Source organism: Emydura macquarii, unplaced genomic scaffold (genome assembly GCF_026122565.2).
Source record: "Emydura macquarii macquarii isolate MOO-44397 ecotype Brisbane River unplaced genomic scaffold, CSIRO-AGI_Emac_v2 contig_2805, whole genome shotgun sequence".
Taxonomy (NCBI): Eukaryota; Metazoa; Chordata; order Testudines; family Chelidae; genus Emydura; species Emydura macquarii.
Genome location: NW_027132942.1, coordinates 712 through 11,334, shown reverse-complemented (window position 1 = coordinate 11,334; position 10,623 = coordinate 712). Strand labels below are relative to the sequence as shown.

Genomic DNA, 10,623 nt, shown 5'->3' with positions numbered 1-10,623 from the left:
GCACTTAGCTGCAGCAAACTCACCGATGAAATCACTGGGCTCCATTTGTTTTCTGAAAGAATGCTTGCAAGACAGGGAAAGGGACCAAATTCAGGTGGATTGACAGCCATCCCTCATTGCATTCAGCTGGAACATCAGCCGCCCCTTACTTCACTGACTTCGGTCCTGGTCTTGATTTGGTCCCAAGAATTCAGTTTATCCTTTGCCAACAGTAGCCTGGAGTTACCAGTGCCAAATAAAGCTTGCTCTTAGCAGTTAGAAGGACTCCGATTGACTTGAGGGGATGGATCAGGCCCTCCGTTTCCGACTCCTGGTATTAGCTATAGCTGGGCGTGCCCACAATGTGCCAGGCACGGTCCCTGTCCCGAAGCATGGACAATGGGAAAGGCGCTCTGACAAGGTGCAAGGGAGAGGGTACAACATACGAGTATAAAGGCCCAGGTGGTACAGCGGGGAGCAGTTCGGAGACAGGCCGAGGTGGAGTATCGGGTGGGGGAGTAAGACACAGGAACAGGTGTTTCGCCAGCAGAGCAGCTGTGCAGAGCCTTGAAGATCAAGACGAGAAGCCGGGACGTGGTGCAGAAGGGTTTCCTGCAAAAGGGTTTGAGCGACCGTGAGCTCAGCTGTGTCAGAGCCGTTCCACACGGGTGTCTCTGGAGGTGAGCTGTGATACTGGGCTCTGCTGCAGCAGAGAGCTCTTTGGGAGGCGGTGAAGGAAAGAAGGAGACGCTCGTGCTTTCCCTCCAGGTAAAGCTGGCAACAGATCAGCTGCTAAGTATTTGTGTGACTCTACCTCTTTGAATATCATTGGAGAGTCTGCCACCCAGAACACCTATAAAGAGTACCTGGATGGTGCATTTGCCGGTGGGGAGAGGACCCAAACAGCAGGAAGATGACGTGTGTGGTTCTGAGACAGATAACCACTATTTGGTACTGGTTGCATAAGGATGTTTCTCAAATCTTTTACCTGGCTGTTGTGCTTTGCCTGACCTACATGATGCTGAAAGCAATCAAGGTGTATCAGTGGAGAAGGAAGCTGAACAAAGCATTAAAGGGTTTTCCAGGGCCTCCAGTCCACTGGCTTTTTGGCAACGTCCATGAGGTAAGGAAAGAGGTGGGAATGCAGAACACGACAGTAGGGGTGAAGACTTAAAGCTCAAATTGAAAAACCAAAAGCAGCTTCCTTCTGTAGCATACAGGTCTGGGAGCCAGGACCTCCCGCGGTATAAACCCCGCTCTGATATTCAGTTGCTATCTAGAATGGCGGGGTGGGGAAGTCACTTAACCTCTTACCTACCCATGGTGACGTAGGAATAATAAGGTTTACATTGATCACTGGATCTTGAGAGGATAAACTGATATTTGTATAATGCTTTGAAGACATTTATGCTATATGAATGCTTAAGTATTAGGGTTATAAGAATATGGATTTTAAAAAATGATCCAAGGATTTTGGAAGGGTTATAAATTCTCACATTTCTAGGTGTAAATTAACCTGTAGCTAAGGAGGAGTGGAGAAAACTATTTGTGTGGGCGAGTTATTTCGTAACAGTTTTTATGTATCTTCAGGGCCCAAGCATAATTTTTTCAGGCCCAGCACAAACTTGTAACACGGGCCCCCTCCCACACACATACCCCAATCCCTCATCCCAGACATATAATCTCATGAGCCACAAAAAAAAATTTCCTCATGGTAATGGGGGTCGCAGCCTGGGTCGGGCCCCCCAGGGCCTCTGGGCCCTGGTAAAGTGTACCCTTTTTCCCCTCCATGTGGGGACCCTGTGTATCTTGTACCATCTTCTGAATCTGATAGTACTGGCCACTGTTGGAGAGAAGATACTGGACTAGATGGACTACTGGTCTGATCTAGTATGGCGATGCCTGTGTTCATATGAAGTGAGAGAGAAATAGTTAGAGAAACAACTCCGCCTTCCTGGCCCCTAGGCTGATATCGTTCAGATCTATGTTTCATGCATAACATCGGTTAGCTTACATTATACAGTGTGAGGCGGTTCCCATTTAAGTAGCTACAGAGGTAACAATCAAATGAGGACAGGCAGGATTTGAGGCAGGAAAATTCTGGTTAAACTTTCAGTAGAAAATAATCTATGAGTGAGGTTATTTATTTTGCATGCTTTCCATTCAGTAATTTCTTTGCAGACACATAAAGGCCAAATCTAAGCTTGTGTTCTTAGATTACAGAGGTTGAAGGTCAGATATTTACTGAAATCAATGGGGCTATTTGTGTGAGTAAGTGTGAGCCTACCAAATGTGAGTAATGAATGAATAATTTAGCCCCCAAGAGCTGGTCCACTTCTGGGGTGGATTATCAGGGGCACTGAGCAAGGAGAAAAGTGGCGTCACACCACCTTTTTGCATTTCTCCTTCCCCAATCCTGAGGACAGCAGGGAACTGTTTAAGACCCTGGTGTAATTTAGAGCAGTCTCAGGGCTACTCTGAAATATGTCTGGCTGTCTAATGCGTTCTAAGAGCCATCCACGGATTCCTGAAGCACATGGTACTCCAGCCACCCCCCCTTCCTGACCCCAGCTCTCCCTCTGTCCCACAGGACCAGAAGCATGTGGTGTTGAGTTGTCTATGTCAGCCTCTGAGACATGGGGATCCCCAGCTGCCTTCTTATGTCAGCTTTCTATCCCTCCTTAGCACCACAGCAGAGCACAGGGGAAGGTATAGAGGTCTCACCTTCTGTGAAGTCTCCTGCAGAAATGAAATGGTAAAAAATAGTATTTTGTCCTTCTTCCCACAAATCTCCGGCCTGGCACGCCTAATCCAGCAGCACGGGATATGTTACAATAGTCTGAAAATGCTAAGGCTGGAGACCTTGAATCCAACAGGGCTTTAAAAAAACCCAACACAGTTTTTTTGCCATTTTGCACTGCCTCTTCTGCTTGCTCACTTGACTGTGAATAGGAAGGACTCGACACGGGGTGCTTGAACTGACAGAAAGAGAACTGCAGACATGACTCACTCCTGAACTGTGGGCAGTTACTTCACCTGGAAGAGTGTGTGATGCAAGGGAGTGAGTTGCACCGAACAGCAACGGCGTCAGGAGCCAGTTCCCTTGCCAGTGCGTTGTACAACAGCAAACACTGAGCATCTGGCCCCAATCAATGGCCCTGGCTGAGCTCAAATAGATCGACACCAGCCTGTGGTTTCAGTGGTTCCTTCACATTTTGTTTCTTCTCGTCATTGTAGATTTCACAGGAGGATAGCTTATCTTCAATGGCAGCTGGCACGGCTTCAGGTAACTGCACCTCTGGCCACTGTCTGCTCAAGGGATGCACACTGCACACACAGAATTTCTCCCAGAAGCTGGATTAAAGCCTCTCCACTATATATCACTTAACAGAGATCTCTTTTATATTTTGACTTTAAACTCTCCCACTCTCTGCTCCTCCAAAACTAGCTTTGCTAATATTTGATTAACAGAACAACCTGTACTCCTCTCTTTCCCACATTCCACAGGTATATTTTAAGTTTTAAACCCAGGAGGTAAATGCAAATGTAACTGATCCCCCTTAGGCCAACAGGAGGGTTGAACTGGGAACTTACAGAGCTAAAAGTAGGCACTGTGAACAGTCAAGCTAAAGGACTAACCCACGCAGTTGGAAGCGGTAGCGCGATCATTATACTGATCAGTCACCAGAGGGAGTCCAAAACTCACTCTCCTCCCTGGTGTTAGGTATATCGAAAGCTCTGTGTAAACTCGAAAGTTCATCTCTCTCAGCTTTTATTGGACTAACTTCAACTGGTATTGCCTCATCCACTTTGTCTGTCTAGCACCTAGCAAAGAACTCTGTTCAATTCTGTCCCATCTCATTTCTGTCTTCTTTCTGCATTAGGATAAATGGGAACAGCTGATCACACAGGACAAGTCGGTGGAGCTCTTCGAACATATCAGCTTGACGACTCCCGACAGCATCTTGAAATGTGCCTTTAGTTATGAGAGCAATTGCCAGACCAACAGGTCAGTCCTAGGAGTAGAGCTGGGTGAAATTTTCTGGACAAATAATGTATTTGCCAAAAAAATGCAGTTTTGGTTGACCCAAAACTATTTGCGAATTTGACACAAATAGTTTTGCCTGGTCACAAAACAACTGGAGGAGAAGGGGGACGTGGGGGTGCCTTGGTCCCCTTCCCCCCTTATAACTTTTAGCCCAGTGGTTAGGACACTCACCTGCGATATCTGGGACTCCGATTTGAAGCCCACTCTAGATAAGCCCTGGACTTTTCCAATTCACGGAAAAGTTTTAGATTCAGTTCAACCCAAACTGAATTTTATTTTTGAATTTCAGACCTGCCTCAAAGCCAAAAAGTCAGTTATTCTCCCAACTCTAACTGGGAGCTTCTATGCGATGTTATCCGGATATACTGCTGCCACTGACTTACTGTATAGGATATTGCAATTTAGGGAAGAACGGTGATTATTCACGTTACGTCCCTGCCACAGGTAGAAAAGTTGTGTATTTGGCTAAATGCTCTTAGAATGCGATTTAACTCCTTCTATAACTTTTCTTTCAGGGAGAATTCCTACATGAAATCTATCTTTGAAATCACCTTTCAGGTAAATTACAGAATCTGGTACCTCCCATATCAAATTGATTACATCTATTGGCTCAGCAGTCACGGACGTTGCTTCCAGAAGGCATGTAACACTGTGCATCTCCACACAGGTATTTCCCAATGCCCTTGTCTCTGTCTTTTTCTGAAGCTTTTTGGGGGCAGGAGGGGTGCCAAAAGCTGCTTAGAGAAAATCCAACTTCCACCGAAGTCAGTGAGAAATTATCAGTTGACTTCAACAGGAGCTGGATTGGGGCCTTGTTGCTATACTGAAAGTCATGGAGACAAAAGTCTCCTTTTGATCTTATATTGATCTATATCTATTGACTGCATAGCTGTGCAATCTTCTCACACACTGCACTGCCAACGTGCCTCACTCCTCTCCTGCGGAGTCCACCTTAAGAGGTGAGGGAGGTGCATCCTTCATGAACCCATCAGTCCTTGGCTTCTTTGATAAGGCTGCTATGCAAGGTGCTATGGGAGGTGGACACCAGATCACAGCTCCAGTCATTACCCATCTGGGTTGGATTTGAAGAGTGACCTTCCTCTAAATCCTAATTATACAAGCTTGAATTTAGTGAGAAATAACCGTGGAGCCAACTGGATGATGGTATCTAAGAGATCCCGCTCCCTTCCACATATAGATAGAAGAAGGCACCAAATACATTCCTTCTAACAGGGTTCTGTTTCTGCCCTACACCCTATGGAACCCATGCAGAATGAATCCTATCATCGTCAACCTGGAGGATGATGGGGCCAGGAAGATCTCACATGTTGAATGGTCGCCCTTCACTGTGTTGGTAGAACTAGCAGAGAAATCCAGAGTCTTGAAATATACATTTTTATTATTCTTTTTCTGAAACAGATAAAGTGATAAAGGAGAGGAAGAAATCCCTCAAGGATGAGCGAGAACTTGAAAAGATCCAGAAGGACACCTGGACTTCCTGGATATTTTTTTGTGTGCCAAGGTAGGTACAGAAGAACCTCGGTTATTTCTCATATCTAGTAAATGAGTGTGTGCAAGTCTGATAGACAAAAAATTCTCACATTGATTTTCCACTTTGCAGAAGTGCTGCATTGAGCTAAAAGTGAATTTTCTTTGTCATCAATTAATTTCTGGAGCAAGTTCTTTACTCTAAGGACTCCACATCCTTCTATTCCCTTTTATTATGGGTATCTAAGGCATCAAATTCACATATTTTAGCAGAGTCCAGGAATTCCCTATTCTTGAATGGTGGTCCATTGTCCTGTTCCTGATGATAAAGTATGTGATGCATGTATCACGTTCTCATATACCATTCTGCTTTTGCCAGATCATCCAGTTGTGTCATCAATTAGAACATGCATACTTGACACTTTGACTAGATTATCAGGTGATATCCGGGCAGGAACTGTTTCAAAAGTGACCCTGCTCCAGCTTCTTTCTTGTATATAACAGTCACTGGTTTATCGTCAATTTCAGCCTTGAATCCAAGACCGGTGAGAAACTAGTGAAACTTCCTACAACCATACTTAAAGCCTAACATATTGGTTTTTTATTTGTGCAAACATTTTCTTTGATAGTATCTGTCACATTCTGGGATGCGATCCAGCCCAGTGAGAGGTTGTGTCACCACCTGCCACACAACCCTGCGTGCCTCACAATGCTTTGCTGTTTTAGTTCCCAACCTGGGCCCCACACAAACACCCTAACAGCATATAGGTCCCCCCCTGAGGACTGTCTGTGTATAGCCGCAGCCCTGGTTCAGCACCTCTGAGTCCCCAGCAGCTTGCCAGCAACACACCTGCCACACTCTGGCTTCCACCAGCCTTGGTTCCTACTTAGAGGGTGGTCCCAACATACTCCCAGTCCTGACTGGCTTCCCGTGGCATTGCCAGGGTGCTCAGCCTCAGTGATTTGGAGTCCCAGCGACTTCTTGGCAGAAGCCTGCTGCATACAACTGCTCGCCTCCTCAGCCAGCTACTAAATCACTAAGGTCCTTCCCTTCCAGGGAACTAAAAGTCTTTCCAGACCCGCTGTCTGGCTAGTGTGTCCACTGGCCTTGCCATTTCCCACTGGTAGGGGAACCCAGGCTCACCCTCTGCACTGGGTTCCAGCCCAGCAACCCTATAACAAGCAGCCAACGGTTTGACCCCTTTTTTCCTCAGGCTTCTTCCTACTCATCTAATTATCCCCCTCCCTAGGCTTGCCTGCCTCCCAACTCCCTCCACTCAGGGAGTAACTGCAGCCCGCCTTCCTGCAGCTCTTTTGCTGTTCACCACTCCTTGGCTTTACACCGGTCCTGCCTGTTCCTGCCCCGCTGAGCCACTTCTAATGAATGGCATGTTCCCTGGCTCTTCCTCCGCGTTCACCTGCTGGGGTTAATTGGCCAGCCTGGCCACCTTAATCCCTTTCAATCCTGTGTGGTGTGGAAGCCCCAACACAGGCCCAAAGCGGTTTTTTAACTCTTGCAACACCAGTGCTGGGTTGATACATCCCATCACAGCATCCTGGCCCATGGGGACAGGAGGAGCCAGTTACAACTCCCATGAGGCACCACAATGCCTATTCTCAGCCAAAACCTTTTAGTTTCAAGTTTGCTGAAAACTCGGAATTTCCCATAGAAAATGTTGATGAAAACAGACGGACAATTTCCACTGGAAAAAGATAAAAATCAGACCAGCTCTACTGGCCACCCCAGCCTGTGCACTGGTCTCGGAGTGACCCACATTGTGTGCTCAGTGGAGGAGAGACCGGAGGTAACAGAGAGACTTCAGGAGCAGAAAGGCAGAGAGAAGAGACCATTTGTAACCGTGTCTTCCTACTGTTACTCTGTAGTTGGCATCACCAATGATGGGGGTAGTGGTACGTCTGCTTAATCTTTTCCAAGGAGAGCATTTGATGCAATGGAGTGCAGCAGCAGCAATTAATCCAGAGTTAGTCTCTGGGCTAATACTTATGCTTGACCAGTATCTCTGTCTATTTAGGATGAAAACGGAGCTGGATTATCTGATGAAGACATACGTGCTGAGGTGGACACTTTCATGTTTCGGGGTCATGATACCACGTCCAGTGGGATCTCCTGGATCTTATACTGCTTGGCCCTGCACCCGGAACACCAGCAGAAATGCAGAGATACGGGAAGAGATACGGGAGCTTCTGGGGGACCGGGAGAACATTCAGTAGTGAGAGCTCACCTCTTATTTCTTGACATTTTCTCTCAAGATTAAGTCTGGTGAACTAAGGTATTTTTGAGTGTTATTGGAAACTAAGAAGTCCTTGAATCTCAGGGCTTCAGGCAGTGCTATGTGTGGCTTTTATATTTAGTTGGGGTCTGGATCCAAAGCCAAGTGGTAATCAGAGAGAGGCTTTCCAATGACAACAATGGTCTTTATTTTGAACAGGATTTTCATTGTTTTTAACATGGATGCTTGCAGGAACATTTCATGCTTTGCATGTAAATGGAGACTGTCAAACAGCTGAGGGTTCAGCTAGCTCTGACTCACTTCTATATTTAAAAATCCAAGAAATCCCCACCCCACCTAGGAAATTAAACATAAATAGACACTAACTCTGTGGGACCCATAGTTAAAAAATGTTTCACACCCTTGTTCTCCACTGGCTGGCTCTGCAGGGGCATTCAGTTAATAAATGCTAATCTCATAGCTGTGGCTGACATCCCTGATGAGACTGACATATAAACAAGCGAGTTAATGGCGCCATATGTGAATTTCAGATCCACTGAAAATAAGCGGATGCTGCCCCTGTAAATCTGTGTTGCAAAATTGTCAGGAAAATCTTCCAGCAGCAGTGCAAAATTTTATCTCCTGCCATCCATCCATCTAATTTAGGTACTTAAGTAGCCCATGTCACTGTAGGATATATGAGAACCTTGGATGATAATGAGAAAATTAAATACTATTTTACTTGCCCATCAAAAACTGTAGTTGTCAAAGGCAAGCAGAATTTTGTAACATTGCTTTAATTGGGGTCACTTTCAGACTAAAACATGTAGACTGAGCAGGGAGTAGATTGCAACCATGTTTCTGTAAATATTCACTCAAATGTTTTAATGAATTCCTCTGGTGCCACCTTGCATTCTGTCCCTTTTGCTCTCTGAGTATGTTCAAGCAGTCAGGTAGCCTTGGCATGGATGTTTGTTGGAAGCAAATTTCAAGGCCACCTTCACGGATATTTGTAGGAACCCAATTTAAATTTGCCTCTGCAAATGTTCCCATTGGTCAGGGTTGTGCCTTCATCCCATCAGGCAGCTTTGTCTAACCTATCTGACTAATCACAACTTAGGCATGTGTCTTGAATTTTGAGTATAAAGTGCCAGAACCTAGATGCAAACTGTTTGTAATCAGTCAACCCACAGAGTAAAATACTATTCCATAAGTGGGAAAAAAAGAAGCTAAAGGCATCGGTCACCTCAAATGCTTACCCATACAGCTGTGATTGTAGGTCTTTATCTCATTACACATTTGCAATGCACTTGGCACTGCTGGGAGCTGCATGAATAATCACAAAAATTAATGACAGCTTTTGTTGGCTGCATAGCTACTCAGTTTTTCTCTCACAAATCCTCTGCTCTTTTAGAAACTGGGAAGGTGTGCCAAGGAAGGCAAGTAGAGAGCCTGCAGAGAGGCCTGGATTTGAATGTAGGTCAACTACTTAATGTTTCAGGAGGAAATTATACGTTGAATCCGGCAAACACTTGTGACTAAGCCTACTGCTTACTACTGTGGGTGGTACTTATGTAGTCAGTGGAACTTTGACTGCAGTAGGGTTACCAATTATTTGCATTACGGTAGCGCTGAGATTCCCCAGTCAATATTGGGAGCCCATGGGCCCGGGCACTGTACAGACACACAGTATTTTACAAGCTATATAGACAAGACAAAGGGTGAGAGAAAGGAAGGATTATCATCTCCTGTCACAGCCCAGGCTAAGTCCCTTGTGGTCAGTTACCAGACTGCTGTATTGGACTGAATCTTTGGATCCCGCATGCTTCTAAGCCTACTGGGTCTGAGCAGTATCCAGACACTGCCTCTTAGTCCAGCTTCTCAGGCACGTTCGTGGGGTATAGATTCCCTGTCTAGGATCCCCTCCTTTGCATATGGGGCCCCATGGCTCAGCTGCCCTGGACCCCAAGACCAGTACTGACTCTCCAAGTCTCCCCCATAGCATATGCATACTCCCCACAGCACTCCACCCTTGTGGGTATTCTGGTTTGCAGTATAACTCTGGAGTTCTCATGACAATTAAAGTGAGTAACTCACAGAATTTGAAAAGGAACTTCTAAACCAGACACACTTGACTCATTGGAAAAGCAGAAGAGTTACAGATCTAGGCAAAAGTAATAAACACCTATATACAAACAGCTCCCTCAGTTTCCTCACCCCACCTGAGAGACCTTAAGGTCTTGGTCAGTGTCCTTCAGGAGTCTTGAACCCTTCTACATCCCTCTCTTCCATTTCTGTCTTCTCTTCCTAGCAATTTTTTTCTCCATGATAGTGAGCAGCTCCTTTAAACACCAAGTTGTTACACCTTTACTCTTTCAATCATTCTTTTGGAGAAATAACATGCCACACTCTCCTCTGGTCACTGGGCATAGAAGGCTGTTACAGCGGATAGGAGTCTTTAGCAAATCAATGGTCTTTGACCAGTGGACATTCTGCCTCACTCAGGTAGCTCACATCAGCAGAATGGTAGGATTGGTAGGTAGTGTTTTCAGGCTTGGGCCTTCCATGAACATGGTTTCAACCTAAACCTTTCTGGGTTAGGCTAAGTTTTGTTTTGAGCTGTGGGTTTGGTTGAACCCCAAACTCAGGGGATATGACCCCATGGCCACAAATAGAAAGAGAAGGAATAGTTCACAAAGACTTTGTTAATTAAAGCCACCAATGGCCACATTGTGCCATTAGCTGAGCAACTGTCATTCTTATATACATCATTACTAAGGATAAGATTCTGTCACAGAAGTTACAGATTCCTTGACTTTCCAGGACCTCTGTGACTTCTTCTGGGGCAGGGCTGGAGCAGCTGACACCCCAGGGCTG

General features: G+C 45.7%; 1 pseudogene; it reads left to right on the top strand.

Annotated features, from left to right (window-relative positions):
* Window positions 1–892: 892 nt before the first annotated feature.
* Window positions 893–7,747, top strand: LOC137166126 (cytochrome P450 4A4-like; annotated as a pseudogene).
* The last annotated feature ends 2,876 nt before the right edge of the window (window positions 7,748–10,623 follow it).